Raw genomic sequence first — 18,020 nt, 5'->3', positions numbered from 1 at the left:
TAATTCAAAATGCTGCGTGGAAGAGTACACCGAATATTCGCGTGAATCTAAGTGGAAACAAATTTCCAAAATACATCATTGAAGGTATTCATAAAAAACGAAAACTTCGGCGAAGATGGCAGCAAACTAGGTCGGCTGCTCTCAAAACTGAGCTTAATAGATGTACAGCGGAACTAAAAACAAAAATTAGACAGTTTAAAAACTATTCCTTCAAAACGTATTTGTGCAAACTCACTGTCGATAAATCTACCGATTATTCGCTCTGGAAAGCTGCAAGGAATATTAATAAACAAATAAAATTAAACGAAACTGAATGGGCCAAAACAAATGCACAAAAAGCTGCAGTATTTGCAAATCATTTGAGAAACACATTTACACCTAACGATGGATATGAGCTAAACTGTGAAAATAGTTGGTTGGATCCACTCGTCAGCATTTTTCTAGTTACTAGTAAAGAAATTAAAAGTCTTAATTATTCATTTAATAACCGGAGAAATATTACGCAAACTACAAAAGAACTGTTTAAAAAAAAGTAAGGAAGAGCTAAGTTCGGATTTGAACTCCACTCTTCACTCTGATCACTTTGGTATATATAACCCTATATCTAACTCGTTTAGGTTCGTGTGTTACAAACAACCCTTATGTGAACAAAACTATAAGACTCTCTTTAGCAACTTTGTTGCGAGAGTATAAATATTGTAAACATTGTAAACAGTGCATTATTATATGTACTTAAGATACGTTCCATAGCTTTGGAAAGTCTCTGAAGTTATTATGATACCTAAGCCGGGTAAACCACTTCATGATGTCATATCTTATAGGCAAATATCGCTGTTGCCAGCTTTATCGAAAGTCTACGAGAATGTTCTCACAAAGAGGCTCAAATCAATAATAGCACGAAAACACCTTATACTAGTACATCAGTTCGGCTCTCGTAATCACCATTCAACAATTGACCAGGTGCACCGAATCGTTAATTTCACTTCACTTTAAAAATGACATCATACCATCCCATTTATATAAGTACCTAGGAATCACCCTAGATGCTAAGCTTTGCTGGAAAGAGCATGTCAATTTGGGCCTATGGAGCTCAACTATGGGGTACTAAGAAGTATAGTTAATGCTCCTTGGTATGTTAGATCTGCTGACCTTCACCGTGATTTTGGTGTGGATTCGGTAGGAAATGAAATAACCAAACTTGCAAAGTCGCACGAAATAAGGCTCAGACAGCATGTAAATGAAGTGGCATCCAGATTAATCGGAACTGCTGAATGAGAAATCCGACTGAAGCGTAAGAGGCCTTCAGACTTAGTAAGGCAACTGTAGCAGCAAATGAATTTCTCTAACATTTAACTTTTAATTATTTTTTAACTTATTAGAATTGAATTGTTGTTAGTATTTAATCATTGTATACTACAATAGATACACTTGTAAAAAAAGAAATTGGAAACCACACGGCTAAAACATATGTATGTACAATGTGCAAAGAATAATCATATCGAATACGTTCATACATACATACATATGTACGTATGTTAAAATGAACTTATAAACCGAATAACAAATTATGTGTGACTTACTATAAACTATTTATCATTTTCTAATTTATACATATTCATATATTGCCATTTGTATGTACATTAAAAAGAAGAATATGTAGAGAAAAATTGAAACCATCGGTAGGTAGAATGGTTCAAATATGCACATGCATTTGAAAGTAAGTGATTGACGGAAATGTAAGCTTTATTTACATATGCATATGCTTGTATTGTTTTTAATGAAATTGAGACCGTGCAAAAAGACAACAACATTTGAAAAAATTCCAACGTAAAGAGTACTGCAGAACTCGTGTTATTATTATATTAACTAAATATTAAAGTATTTGTCACGATTCTATTATCAATCAAGGATATTCGAACACTAACATTCTTTGCATTCGGGTTAGACTATCGCAATTACTTACATATATATATTGCTTGGATTTTTATATTCATAATTTGTTTATCGAAACAGGTGATTTGTTTATAAATATGTATATTTATTAAAAAAATTTATTTATGAAATACAGTTGAACTTCCTAACTCGAATCACCATAATCCACAAAAAAAGGACGAGTTAGAAGACTTCAAGTTAATGAAATTTTCATTAAGAAATACATAGATTTATACATAGTTTTATTTATTTTCATCAAATTAAAGTTTTACATTACTATGTACATACGATGAAATATGAATTCTGTGATTGTTTTTCTAATATCGATACCTAATCAAATTATGATAAGCAAGCCATGATCGTCGAACGGATTTTATGCATGTTCGAAAGAAGGTTGCCTGAAAAGGTTGTGTCATTTCTAAAAGAAGAGGCCACTAGAATCGGCCATATCTAGAGAAACTTGATTAAAAATAATTTAGTGTACTAATGAAAAATTCACAATCCGTGCGAGATCTCAACCAAATATTTAGATATATCCCATATGAATATAGACCACTTGAGTCATTGTGTGACAATGGTTAACATAATGTAGTAAAAATATATTTTAATCTAAACTATATAAGGTGAACTTGATCTTTTTTCTTTTAATTAGCCTTTCCCGTAAGCTTCTACTAACGCATCTAGACATGCGCGCGAATAAGGGCGTCGGAATGAACACGCGTTCATATATATTATGCCCACACATTTTGAGGAATGCGAGTTAGATTTTAAGGAATTTTTTTTAATTCAAAAACATTAATTTATAAAGATCATATGTTCGAAAAATCAAAATAGTAAGTTCAAAGTCAGATTGTTGAGCAAACCGTTGATATTGATTTGGAAAAGGTGATAACGGATGCTTAGCGAAAATTTAAAAAAACATCAAGGTCAAAATGTGATAGTATTATTAAAGCATATATGTATGTATATACATATACATATGTATATCATACAGATGTGTTTTGATAATACTATCACATGAGTTAGAATTGACACGCGACAAGTATACGATTTAATTTAGAGCAAATTTAAAGTACATCATCTGTAGCAATTGTATTCATAAGCATAACGCTACTGCAATAAAAGATTATATGAAGTATTTAAGTATGAATGCTCAATATATTATAGCTTTTCTTCAGTTTTGTGATGAGAGGAAACTAATCATGACATTTATATATATATTATATAACATTTTGATTTATACCCAAAATTGTGTGGATTGTACTAATTGGATGACAAATGATATAATATTGCTTTAAATTTCAAAAATGCTTTACAATTGAAACAAATTAAATTATGAATTCCATGGTTTTTCTCCATAATTCAATTCGCTTATCCGCACTGGTTGAGACAGGCCACGATTTCAATGAAATGTGGCAAACTGCTGTTGTTTGTATGGGAAAAGTTAAAAAATAGTTTAAAATCTTACTAAAGAGTTTAAAGTAAAAAATCCATATTTACGACACCATTTTAATTGTTATTATTTTTTAAACTTTGCACATTTACTTAAGTCAAAGTTGTCTCTCCGTCTCCTATAATAATATACAAAAATCTCACACTATTCTTTGAGTATCTATAGTAGGTACGTTGGGAATTCTTTTAACATGCGCTGTAGCTCCTTATGAAGTCAACGTTATAGATAATATTGACGTCCTCTAACACATTTTATAATAAGAACGAGATTAAGCAATAGAAAATGATATTCAGTAATAATATCATAAAAATAATTTTTTTCTAATGGCAATGGAGGTATTAATTATGTTAATATATGTATATTTTTTATTGTATATGTATATACGTACATAGAATATTAAGATAATATTCACAATGTGTATTAAAATATCATCTAAACAACTAATAAGAAGAGTCTTCTCAATTATTTAATTTTCTTCTATTTTTTATTTCTATTCGTTTAACATTTCCTATTGCAATAATTATGCATAACATCCAACTATATATTTAGATTTATAGAATCCCTGTTTTTTTTTCATGAGCAACTATACTATGTTGAACACTCATGTGTGGGAAAACAGGTTAACTCAGAATAATGTGACGGACTAGCGCCGAATTAAAAATTTTGCTAATTCATAATATTAAATATTATAGTTAAAAATAAATTGTTATAATTTAGAAATTGAAATGTTACAATGTTACCTGTTATCATCATTATGTCATCAAGTAAATATTTATACCTGCTCTAACGTGTTATTTCAATATTTTATGCGTCAATAATCAGTTCATTATATGAAATATTTAAGTACTTCCGTGTAACTGTTATATTGTATGCATGTGTTCGCAAACTTTTATAACCAAGTAAATTGCTTAGTAAATTTCAAACTTATTCGTAAAAGATGACGCCCCCTGTCCTATATAAGTCCTAACATTACCAATAACGTAATTGATTTAGCATAAGACTCAACATTTTTCCTCACTCACTTACTCTTTACATATTTGCATATGTAAATATCATTTATCAGCTCTTTCTAATTTTGGCAATACATACGTGTGGTTTTGTCCGTAGCCAGCAAGAACTACATGCATTGCCATCTCACATTATGCATCGCTATATACCTATGTATGTACGTATTTATGTGGACAATTCACTATGTATTTTAATATAATTTTTTATTTTTGTTTATTTTACAAGTGTACCTAGTATACAATGATTAAATACTAACAAACAATTTAATTCTAATAAGTGAAAAAATAATTAAAAGCTAAATGTTACAGAAATTCATTTGCTGCTACAGTTGTCTTGCTAAGTATGAAGACCTCTTATGTTTCAACCGGTTTTCTCGCCTAGCAGTTTCGATGAGTCTGAATGCCTCTAGGCTAGATGCCTATATGCAACTCTATAGTTGAGCTCCATGGGACAAAATTGGCTTTAAAACTTGATTATATATAAACAGCTTGTTTTGGATTGATAGCGTGAATCTCCTGACGAACAGGTGGTAAAGTTTAGCAAATTTTGTATCAAGCTAACGCCTTTTTCTTGATATCTTGAAGCGTAGCATCTTGGTTGATATATAACTTGTATCACTTGTAAAAAGCAAGTAAAGCATTGGCCCCAACACGCTTCCCTAGGGAACACCCGCTTCTATTGGGTGCAAGTTTGAGTATGCATCCTCTTGTTTAATGCGAACTATATCAATAGCCTAAGGCACATCTAAGAAGGCCGTCGAACAAACGTTCTTTTATCCATAGCATTTTCAACGAAACGAACGTGGTCAATTGTTAAATGGTGATCACGAAATCCGAATTGATGTGCTGGTATAGGGTGTTTTCGATCAATTATAGTTTTTAGCATCTTTATTGGTATATTCTCGAAGATTTTCGATAAAGCTGGCAGCAACTATATTGGCCTATATGATGTGACATCATGTAGTGGTTTACCCGGCTTAGGTATCATAATAACTTCAGATACTTACCAAAGCGATGTACGTACATATAACGTATAATGCGCTGTTTACACTCTTTTCTACAACTCTTTGGTAGATTGGTTCTTTGGTAGTAACTGAAGGAGTGCTGACGAGTGGATCAAACCAACTATTTTCGCAGTTTATTTGCATCGTTAGGTGTAAATGTGTGTCTTAAATTATTTGCAAAAAAATAAATTAAAATATTTTGGAGCTTTGTAGATTTGTCAACTGTATGTTTCGACAAATACGTTTGGAAGGAATAGTTTTTAAATTGTCTAATTTTTATTCTTAGTACATCAAAATCAATTAATAAAAATCAAGATCTGGTAATTTTTTTAATTTATATAATAATTATAATAGTAATAATAATTTATATAATAGTCAAACATTAAGGTGTAAAGGATTTGTCTAAAACGAATATAGCCATTCTTCCATTCGAATAAAACTGAGGGTTTGGAATACGACTTTTGAAATTGCTCCTATAGATGATTTCTTTGGTACTCCCCAATATTATAAAAATTTTAAAATATGTATGTTTTTACTAAACATTTATTTGAAAATTGCATAATTTATATTATTAAAACTACAAATGTTTTACGTCTCCGCTATTTTTTAAATTAAAAATTTCTTTGAATAAAAATTATCTTACAAAATGGTTCGAAATTATTAACAATAAAAAGAACGATATCTTATATTTTAATATATTGCCATGAGGAAATGTGTTTAATACGAATATAAAATACAAATTTGGTTACATAGTATAATGGATTTATAAGTACACACAACTATCGCCTCCTGATTTTTCTTCCATTAGCACTACGGGCCCGTTTACGACCACGACCCGATCTTCCGCGTGAATAACTTCGCGGACCTGTTGACTTCCGTGCACAACTGCGTCCTCTTGGTCGGCCTCGAATTTTTTTGGAACGTAGAGGCGGTGCAATTCCAAAGTCGGGATTACCTCGTCGACCATCAAAATTATTTGGCACACGATTCTAAAATACGGGCGATAAATTAGTAAAAATGTAAGTTATGATGATTACATGTGTATTACATGTGTCTTCGAAGGTACTACCATGTTCTTGTCAGTATCATTTTGTACCACCGGATTTCCAGTCCCTATTGCTGGCTGTTGAACTTGTTGGTTCGCTGTATTTGCTAAAATTTTTGTGTTTTTAGCTGTGCTAGAACGAAAGTTGAAAGGCATGCGTATGGTTTCGTTGGTCAAAGTTAAGATTCCTAGTGATTGGCCCACGTTTAAGGCACGTTGCAAAGCGATGCGCACATTCCCATAACGTGTATTATTATCAGCAATTAATTGTTCTTCTATATCTTTGCAAATATGATCGAATGTATCACCTGAAACGCACATTGAAACATACATACATACAATTGCATATTAAAGGCAATAAAACACCAGTATATATTTTCAAAGTAATTACAGAGCTCTGGCTTGCGGCTTAGTGTTTCCAAAATATATGGCAACAATGTTGAATTTGGATCCTCCATTGAAATAATATATATGTATGTATGTATAAAAAGGAATTTAGCTATAAACTTTTCAAGAAAAAATTTAATTCAAAATGAATAATGAGCATTTTTGATTTTTAAATCATTGAATCAGTTATTTATTTATTTTGCCTTGTAGTGTTCGACAAAGTTTTATCTCTGTGCGGAAAACGCACAAACATGGATTGAGGAGTGCCTTTTCAAAATAGAATATTTAACTTTTTTTAACTTAGTGTCTTGTTTTTAGAGCTAATACACTCAATTTTGTCACTTGAATTATGATCTGAAAGAGATGGTTACCAAGTAAAACAGCTTTAAATGTGAGCGTCCGTTTCAAAACGGGATATTTTAACCATAAAAATATAGGTAGGCTGGAGAAAGAAATAAGAAAGAAACTGGTTATAAACAACAAAGATAAATATTGGTTGTCAAATATCTATCAAGCTTTTTTGTGTATCCAGATGGTTTAAAATGGTTTGTTGACTAACTCCCATCTCCTGGGCGATGTCACAATATGCCACATGACGGTCTAACTCGATGTTTTCCATGATTTGATCGGTATTCGTCGTCATGGGTCTTCCACCGGCTGGCTTATCCATGGTGTCGTTTTCACCCGCTCTGAATCGTCGAAACCATTGCTCCGCAGTTTTGCCTTTAACGAAAAAAAACTTTAAAATAGCGCGAATTTCGGCGTTAGTGAACTCATAGCCGCTAAGTTTAAAAGACAACAAGTAAGGAAGAGCTAAGTTCGGGTGTAACCGAACATTTTATACTCTCGCAATTTATTTATTTAACTTTATTTATATTATAAAATACACAATTTGACCCACATATTCGTCATATATATTGTGTAAGGTCCATTGAAAGTTGGAAACCATAATATTAGGTTAGAAGCACCGAGGTCCTCGTGTTCGAAATATGGGGCTTTAAAAACCTATGGTCCGATTTCGGCGATTTTTAGAATGGGGCTGCCACTCTATAAACATAGTATTTGTGCAAAGTTCTGCACCGATATCTTCACTAGTGCTTACTTTATATATTTTAATGTACACGATTAAGATCGTCTTCAAGGTTCTGGTATATAGGAAGTAGGCGTGGTTGTGAAGCGATTTGGCCTATTTTCACAACATATCATTGGGATGTAAGGAAACTATTACAAACCAAGTTTCATTGAAATCGGTCGAGTAGTTCCTGAGATATGATTTTTGAACCATAAGTGGGCGACGCCACGCCCATTTTCCATTTTGTAAAAAAATATGAGTGCAGCTTCCATATGCCATTTCTTATGTGAAATTTAGTGTTTCTGGCGTTTTTCGTTAGTGAGTTAACCCACTTTTAGTAATTTTCATCCTAACCTTTGTATGGGAAGTGGGCGTGGTTATTATCCGATTTCTTTCATTTTTGGACTGTATTAAAAAGTGGCTAAAAAAACGACTGCAGAAAGTTTGGTTTATATAGCTATATTGGTTTCCGAGATATGTGCAAAAAACTATTTGGGGGCGGGGCCACGCCCACCTCCCCAAAAAAATTACATCAAAATATGCCCCTTCATAGTGCGATCCTTCATACCAAATTTTTTTCCATAGCTTTATTTATTGCTTAGTTATGGCACTTTATGTGTTTTCGGTTTTCGCCATTTTGTGGGCGTGGCAGTGGTCCGGTTTTGCTCATTTTCGAAAGCAACCTTCCTATGGTGCCAAGTTTCATCAAGATATCTTAATTTTTACTCAAGTTACAGCTTGCACAGACGGACGGACGGACAGACAGACATTCGGATTTGAACTCCACTCTTCACCCTGATCACTTTGGTATATATAACCCTATATCTAACTCGTTTAGTTTTGGGTGTTACAAACAACCGTTATGTGAATAAAACTATAATACTCTCTAGCAACTTTGTTTATATATAATCAAATGTATAAAAAGGCGGAAGGGAGATATTTGACAACCTAATATTATGATACAGTAAACTTCCGAATCACCATATTACACAAAAACAATGTCGAGTTATGCCTAAGACAAACATATGGTTTCCGTACTATAATGTGTACGACAATAAAAGCTCAAGAAACCATGTACGAGCATAGTGACACACATGTAGTATTGTACAATGATTACATCCATCAGCTGATACAAATAAATTCTAGCAAAATATAATTATAACAGGCAAGAAAATTGATCCTGACTTAGTTATAACTTCAAGCAATAATAAAATGTTATTTTCCATTATAATTATTACTTCTCAACATATTTTTCACAACATCTTTTCAAATACATATTTGCTTTTTTATTTCAGTTTATTTTGAGTTTACTTCATGATTCAATTATAAAGAGTTTGGTAAGTAGTGACAGCTATGATTTGACACTGGGTTACAAAAGGATGTATTTGCGAAGGAAAGAAAAAAGGGAAAAAACAAGTAAGGAAAGGGTAAGTTCGGTTGCAACCGAACATTTTATACTCTCGCAATTTATTGAAGAATTTTTGTATTTTTGTATTTTTGAAAAACCTATAACTAGGTATATGGAGATGTTATGGCCAGATTTTAATAATTTTTGGAACAGAGACATACATACTATTAGAAGAAAACAATTTACATTAAATATATGAGAGATTTACCCATATTTCCGGTTAAAATGTATCCTTAGGCGCTGAGTTCAACATGTTCGATATCTGGGGCCTTGAAAAGTTATAGTCCGCTTTCGACAATTTTTCCACAAGTGAAGGCAGAGATGATATGCACTATTTGAGTAAAGGTTTATTCCGCTATCTTCATTGGTTCCTTATTTTTACATTATAAAGTGAAGGAATAAGATGGAATTCAAAATTGAGTTATAAGGAAAGTAGTCGTGGTTGTGAACTAATTTCGCCCATTTTTTATCCGTGTTATCAGGGCGTCAAGAAAATATTATATACCGAATTACATTTGAATCGGTCCAGTAGTTCCTGAGATATGGTTTTTAACCCATAAGTGGGCGATGCCACGCCCATTCTCCATTTTGTAAAAAAATCTGAGTGCAGCTCCCTTCTGCTATTTCTTCTGCAAAATTTAGTGTTTCTGACGTTTTTCGTTAGTGAGTTAACCCACTTTTAGTAATATTCAACCTAACCTGTCTATGGGAGGTGGGCGTGGGTTATTATCCGATTTCAATTATTTTCATGGTGTGTGGTGGGGTATATAAGAGAACCGCCTGCAGAAAGTTTGGTTTATATAGCATTATTGGTTTGCGAGTTAAATACAAATAACCGATCCCGAAATTTCGAAAGCAACCCTCTCACGGTCCCAAGGAATATTTGTGCCAAGTTTCGTCAAGATATCCTAATTTTTACTCAAGTTACAACTTGCACAGACGGACAGACGGACGGACGGACAGGCATCCGGATTTCAAATCTACTAGTCACCCTGATCACTATGGTATATATGACTCTATATCTAAATCTTTTAGTTTTAGGTGTTACAAACAACCGTTATGTGAACAAAACTATAATATTCTCTTAGCAATTTTTGTTACGAGAGTATAACAACGATGCTGCAAAATATTGTCCCTTAAATCATTGTATATCATATGTGTGATTGTCTGAGACTTGATATTGGACAAATCAGCATTTAAGTTATTATTTGTTTTATTATTATATTTCTACTCTGATGAATAAACTTATATTTCTTTCTATATTTTTTTTTCTTTACAATATAATGTACATACATATATTGCAAAAGAGGGGATATTATTAAAGTTGCGTATCAATAGGAATATTCTGTTTTTTAAGAATTGTGTAGCTCTAAATGACGAGGTCCTATTTTTACTAAATTGTTTAGTTCCAAAAATATAATGACCAAACCAAATACTATTTTTCAAATGTAAATTTTCCCCTTTGTTTAAATGAGTCTGGCTCAACCCCCAACTGTAACATTCATCCACACTCACTAAGCATCAACATACCACACTGGCACACAACATATATCCAAATCCACACCACTGATACATAACATTCACCACACTCACCACAGAACAGAAGAAAACTGTCACATCAACACACCCACACACATAACAACACCGTACACCACACAAAAGGGAATAGAAAGGATCGTCAATTATACCCGCGATTTCTTCTTTTTCGACCTGCGTTCCGATTCACGTATATTCTTTCGTTTTTTCACCATCCATCCGCAGCAAGCAGTTGATTAAATCGACAACCTTTGTATAAAACTAACATTTAAAATATAAAATTAGCTAAACCATATAAAATCGAATAAAGACAAATATTATAAATTGTATTAGCAGAATATACGTCTTTCATTGTTTTTCGGACATATGTACATATATGGATATTAACAGAGTGCGTCCAAAACTAGTGAGAGGCTATGCACCCTATTATTCACCCTTATATAGTTTTCTATTGTTTGTATTTTAAGAAAACACTTTAAGATAAGGATATCCTCTTTTGAAAAGACGGTCCTCAATTATTATATGGTCACTGTTTGAACAAATTATTAAAAATAAATATACCAAATAATATGTATCTACTAAATGTATACAGATTGTTTTGTACTATAAGATGTCGGGGGTTCAAAATTTAATCGCTGTGAATATTACAGAATACAAGGTAGTCCGAGTTTGGGCGTAGTATTGAATGTTTCTGCCTTATAAATAATAAAACTGAGTTTTGCATATAACTGCCTTCCCTAAATAAAAGCGTTGGCGGAACGTTTTTTAACGCTCAGCGTTAACGTCGATGCGCCATCCCTAAATAAAAGCGGCAATTTTATGTCAAATATCAAAATGTTTACTTGAATTGTTGTTGTGAAATTTTATTGTACAGAGAAACTTCGTTTTTCGCAGCCAACTTTACTTCGGAACGCTCTGTCAAAATAGAAAATTTCAACCGCTCAGCGTCGCCGTCGCGTTATTTCGGTATGCGCCATACAAAATGTATGGGCATGAGAATTTTTTGACAGTCATTTGCCGCTGCCGCTTTTATTTACTGAAGGCAGTAAGAGAGAAAATACATTTTTATATAGCATGTAATACATATCATGTATGTATGTATTATTATATTGTACAAATTTTTACTTGTTCAAAATACATAAACATTTATTTGTTGGCTACTTCCAGGAAAATGCCCCCAATGTATCTGTTATGAAAGTAATTACATTTTAAGACATTGTTGTCTGAAATACATGAATGTACCCTAACACGAATTAACAGAAACCATTAATTGTTGCATTGTAAAAAGCTATTGCTGTTATACTTTAGTAAATTTCTTTGTCAGACATACAAATTTTTATAAAAGCTAATATTCCAATAATTATTATTAATATTATTTGCACAAACGAGTCACGCCACGCTTTTTTTTTTAGATTTTTAGTAGACAGTTCTATATTGGCACGCGCACATTATCAGTACGAGGACGGTCTCATTGTATATGGTAATAAATTAATATGCAATAGGTTTTATAAATATGTAGAAGTATATACATAATTCTACATATGTTTATGCGGCCATATGCATGACACGTAAAAACCACAGCGATAAGTATAATAATCAGCCTGGATTTAAATGATTTTGTAATCTAGTTTTACTTCCATTGAAGACAGAAATACATACATATTTATAAAAACAATGATTGAAAAAGAATAATACGTATACACGTAAAAAATTTGCATAAACATATGGAAATTTTGATTCAGTTTCGCACTGATAAGTGGATCGTCTAGCGATTATCACCAAAGGCGAACCAAACTAAGCGTGATCAGCTTGAAAGACGAACAAAATAGTCGCGCCATGCCATATGATTAGAATGAAACCTGTAACAAGAAATTAATTGATATGATTCAGAATGGCCAGATAATGAGTACTAATCTATATACAGTAATCGCTGCTTAAGTGCCCCTTCTTAACATGCAAAATTTTTAGGAAACTTAAGCGGGAAAGGCACTTAAGGCAGTAGTCTGCTTTATAGGCTTCAAAGAATCGATTTTTTTGTTTTGTTTTAAATCTCTTCCAAAACTATCCAAGAATATGCCTTTAAAATTCTAGAGGACAATTCGACATATTTTCGAAGCTAGAGCAGTTTTAGTGGCCGAGCGTCGAGCAGGTGCGAATGCTCAGGCAGTACTTTAAAGCGCGTTTTCTCGAGTTTTCATTTTCACAAGTGTTAGAAAACGGTGCCGGCTATAGCAAAAATAATATATGTCCGATCGAAGAAAACCAAAATGATCTAGCTTCAGTATTAAATTATCTTCTATTTGAACTAAAAAAGTTGGACAAAAGGATTATTTAAATTACTTGTTTTGCAACTTAAAGTCAATTTTTTTTTCTTAAAAAAGTGAATTTTTTTTCAAACCTCGAACCTTCAAACCTCAAACCTTTTTATAACTTCGATATTTTTTTTGTTCATAAAGAAAAGAAACTTATAAAAATTAAAAAAAAAATTGGTTAATAACAATAAAAATGAAAAAAAAAACATTACAAAACTATGTATGTGTTTTCCTTTTGAAAATTTTCAGCGCCTTCAATGACAAAAATATTAAAAGGCACTTAAAAGAAAAAAATTGCAAACAATTTTGTATTTGTTACCTACAGTGGCGGACAAAACTCTACGTACGACCCCTTTTTCTTAAATTTAAATGTCCCAATACATTTGAAAAAAAAAGTAATGATGCAGGTTTGGTTTGAATCTTATAATTGTATATAAAATAACAAAATAATATATATCTCCAATACTAACTTTTAAAGTTATTCACAGAAAGTTCAAAAAAGGCACTGACAAAAGTGTACGTACGAATTTAAAAAAAAGAAATAATATTAAAATTTAAAATTAAATAATAAAATTTAATATTTTGTTGGACCACCACCGGCATTGAAGCTACTAAATTTTCGAGCTCTTTTAGAGTTGGAGCACCACTAATATCGTGCTTTCGGATCTTTCGCTCCAAAATTTCCCACACGTGTTCTATTACATTCAAGTTTGGGCTTTGTGGAGGTGAATACAGCTGTCGTGGAGCATAATACAGCAGCCAGTCCTTCACCACCTGCGACGTATGCTTTGGATCATTGTCCTGTTGGAAGATCCAGCTCGTTCCTAGGCATAACTTTTCCACGGATGGTTTCAAATTGTTTTCCAATATGGACTTGTATTGAAAGCGATCCATAATGCCTTCAACAAATACCAGATTTCCAACTCCTGAGGCTGCAACTGCTCCCCAAACCATAACATTGCCACCACCATGCTTCACGGTTGGCATTAGGTGCTTGGGATCCATAGCAGTGTTCGGTTTTCTCCAAACTTTGGCTTTCCCGTCGTATCCAAAGATGTTGTATTTGGACTCATCCGTAAATAGAACACGTTTCCAGAAGTCAATTCTCTTATTTATATGTTTTTTTGCAAACTCCAAGCGAAGTTTCCGGTTTTTCTCACTTATAAGGGGCTTCTTACGAGGAGTTCTGCAGTTAAATCCTTCATTATTGAGGGCCCTTGTTACTGTGCGTGGGTGAACAACAATTTGGGATCGCTCTGCTATGTCCTGGGCCAATTTAGTACCATGAACTTTGGGATTTCGGTTCACTTCTTTACGAATGAATGAAACGTCTCTGCGGTTAAGCTTCTTCGGACGGCCAGTGCGCGGCTTACTCTCGATGGAATTTGATTTTTTAAAGTTATTAAATATGGTCTGCACCGTCGATTTGCTTAAACATAAAAATTTTGCTATTTCGCCAAATGATTTATTCTTATTTCTATGTTTAATAACTAAATTTCGCACATCCACCGAAATTTCTTTGCGTGGAGCCATTTTTCTGGTCGTACACACTTTTTAAAATGCCAAAATGCAATAAATTCCAAGAATAGTACAAAGTACAGACATAAATGAAACAATCGGCAATTTACCGTTATGCTTCAGCAGAAAAAAATAGCGAAGAGTGAAACTAATAAAACGTATGTAGACTTTTGTCAATGCCTTTTTTTAGTTTTGAGTGAGTAACTTTAAAAAATAATATTGGAGTATTATACTTTTTTGTTATTTGTCAGACAATAATAAGATTTAAAACAACCCTGCATCATTACTTTTTCTTCTCATCCTACAGAATTTGTTAAATTTAAGAAAAATGGGTCGTACGTAGAGTTTTGTCCGCCACTGTAAATATTACAGCGGAGGCTCTTAAGCGGGGAATTTCATATGTAGGAAGGAAAAGCAACGTTGCCGCAAAATATGGTCACTTAAGCGGGAAAGGCACTTAACCGAGATAGGGCACTTAAGCGGGGTTCCCTGTATTAAAAAAAAAAAAAACAATTAAAACTTTCGATTGAATTGCAAATATTGCACATAATATCCAGCAGAGTATAAATAAATAAATAAATCGATATTTACTCTACAGGAAAATATCAAAGACGGAGGCTTGAGCATTGTGAAATCAATTGCTCCTATAAAAGTGTTAGTGGTTTCTGTCCTGGGAGCGAACAGAACGAAAATATTATATATTGTAACGGATTTCCAAAATCTGTCGTTTACGCTGTCCCTTTTCGTTACAATATGATAAAACTCAAAGTATTACAGTGTAGGACCTAATGATTACTGGTTTTTTGTCAACAATATTGTAAATGTAAAATCTGTGTCGATTTTGTAATATTAAATATACTACTATACTGTAGTATAGGTTGGGATCATGTGTAGAAGTTCATGTAAGTGAGGAAAGTTTTTGATTGTCATTCACTTGGGAGTGGCCAGAAACGATTCTTCTCCACATGGTTCAAGCAGCTCATGACTTCCGGTTTAAACCAAGTATCCTTTGGGTAGCCAACAAACAGCCGTTTGGAGGCGAGCTAAAGTGACTCACATAAAAACGAAGTACCAATGACAAATCGACGAAAGTCTCGGATGAGACACCCCCATTTGATGACGACCCCTGCAAACGTTTTAAGGAAAATGATTTAAGGGCATGCACTTGGAATGTCCGGACCCTTAATTGGGACAGTGCCTCTGCCCAGCTGGTAGATGTCCTCATACGACTAAAGGCTGACATCACCGCCATCCAAGAAGTGCGATGGACGGGACAAGGACGGAAGAAGGTGCGTCCTTGTGACATCTACTACAGTGGCCATATAAAGGAGCGCAAATTTGGTGTTGGATTTTGGTGGGAGAGAGACTCCGTCGCCGAGACCTAGCATTCACCCCGGTGGATGAACGTCTAGCCACAATCCGCTGGCAATGAGCGCCTAGAACGCACCTATGAGCGCTGTCCCCGCCACGATGTCAAAATCGTACTTGGCGATTTTAACGCCAGGGTGGGTAAAGAAGGTGTCTTTGGCACAACAGTCGGAAAATTCAGCCTCCATGACGAAACATCGCTAAACGGCCTGAGGCTGATCGACTTCGCTGGAGCCCGAAATATGGTCGTCTGTAGTACCAGATTCCAGCATAAGAAAATACATCAAGCTACTTGGCTGTCTCCTGATCGAAACACGCGTAACCAAATCGATCATTTTGTGATAGACGGAAGACATGTCTCCAGTGTTTTAGACGTGCGTACGCTCCGAGGACCAAATATTTCTGGTTGCAGCGAAGATACGCACCCGCCTCTGTGCATCAAAGAACGCCCGAACAAACACAAGGAAGGTTCGACGTCGAAAAGCTGCAATCGCAACAAACAGCCACGAAATACTACTGCTCTCTGAGAGCACTTATCAGCATCTCGGTATAAGGGAACTGTGGAGCGACCTGGTTACACTTGGGATATCCAACTGGCGCCGAACTGCGAAGGAAAGAAGTGGCACACTATAATAATATTCGGCTATAACCGGCAAAACGGTTGCAACGCCAATCACATACATACATACTATACTCCACTAAGAATATGAAGTTTTCTCCATATTGATATTTAATTTATCAATAAGTATAATTCGTTCAATTTCATCCGTATTTATTTATAAAACTTTAATCTTGGAACCATGTATGCAATAATGCTTTCAGCGGACCCGGTTTTTCGATAAAACTAACGAGGATCTCAGTCATTCCCATATGTTTGCAACCACAGTATTATATCGTATTATATTATATTAAATAATGCAGTTTATTCAATGTTATTGTGGTAATAAATATTAATAATTGTTATGTTAGTATTAGAATTTTTTATTTACACGTTACTCGTACATATGTACTATAGGATATTCAATTACAGTGGAACTTCTATAACTCGAAGATCTCCATAACTCGAACACTTGAATTGGCAATAGCCTTTAGAAGCCAAATTTCATACAAATTTCCTTCCCTAACTCGAAATTCTATAACTCGAAGTTCTCCATAACTCGAACTCTTGAAGAGGCAATATAAGGCAACTTTCATACAAATTAACTTCCATAAATCGAACTTTTTGGGCAGGACATAATACAAAATTTAAAATTTTACTATCGAGGCAGAATATTTAAAGAGTCTCTCTATATCGTATGGAGGCAAACAAAAAATATAATATTACACTTATGGATTGCATAAATCATCTAACAAAGGCATAGGATATAGACGTCAAGAGCCAATAATAGCAAACTGCAACAAACAAAATTACAAAATTCATGTTTAAACGCATGTACATAAAACTTTATGGGAAGTCAATAAATAAAACAGGGTATTAATCAATATTTTACAGTTTTTTGAAAATTTATATGTTTTAATGAAAATTCTATAACTCGAAGTCTCTCTAACTCGAAGTTTTTTTGAGGATTTGGTGATTCGAGTTAGAGAAGTTCCACTGTATTTCCTTTTGTCATATTTGCGTCATTACAACTGTTGCTATTGTTTTACAATTAAATTTTAAATAAGCCTGTTATTTTCTCTCATGTCTCTGTCCCCACATGCATTATTACAATAGAACGGAAAATAGAAAAGGGAGTCACACATTTAGTCTTATAACTATGCTAATTCAATTGCGCACTATATAAATAAACCAATAGTACGACTTAAAACTCCCGAATTATGCGAGCATTGATCAGCCTGGGGTGACACCGAGCTCAAAGCCAAGCCGAGCGCAAAGCTGATCAATTCTAGCTACCGCACTGCGCATCATCAGGATTTTTTTGTGGTGCTTAACCCTTTCGCGGACACGTTGGCATAATCCGACACAACGAATGGCTTA

The 18,020-nt window shown here is 33.8% G+C and overlaps 1 protein-coding gene and 1 long non-coding RNA gene across 5 annotated transcripts in view; one reads left to right on the top strand and one right to left on the bottom strand.

Annotated features, from left to right (window-relative positions):
* Positions 1–3,883: 3,883 nt before the first annotated feature.
* Positions 3,884–6,974, top strand: LOC128920148 (uncharacterized). Its single transcript, XR_008470270.1, has 2 exons — positions 3,884–5,716; positions 5,772–6,974. It is a non-coding gene; the product is annotated as an uncharacterized LOC128920148 (long non-coding RNA).
* A 244-nt stretch (positions 6,975–7,218) lies between these two features.
* LOC105219244 (reticulon-4-interacting protein 1 homolog, mitochondrial) overlaps positions 7,219–18,020 on the bottom strand; it is a 33,068-nt gene continuing 22,266 nt past the window's right edge. Inside the window, exons 5-6 of one of the 4 annotated variants that reach the window (XR_008470269.1) lie at positions 9,517–9,679; positions 7,219–7,551 (exon numbers count right to left, since the gene is read on the bottom strand). The gene's annotated coding sequence lies outside the window, so the exon portion shown is untranslated. Of the gene's footprint in view, positions 7,568–9,516; positions 9,680–18,020 lie in introns of all 4 variants that reach the window. The other 3 variants (XR_008470268.1, XM_011195244.3, XM_011195243.3) reach the window with 3 other exon arrangements.

Source organism: Zeugodacus cucurbitae, chromosome 3, assembly GCF_028554725.1.
Source record: "Zeugodacus cucurbitae isolate PBARC_wt_2022May chromosome 3, idZeuCucr1.2, whole genome shotgun sequence".
NCBI classification, from domain to species: domain Eukaryota; kingdom Metazoa; phylum Arthropoda; class Insecta; order Diptera; family Tephritidae; genus Zeugodacus; species Zeugodacus cucurbitae.
This window is presented reverse-complemented; position numbering and strand designations above follow the sequence as displayed.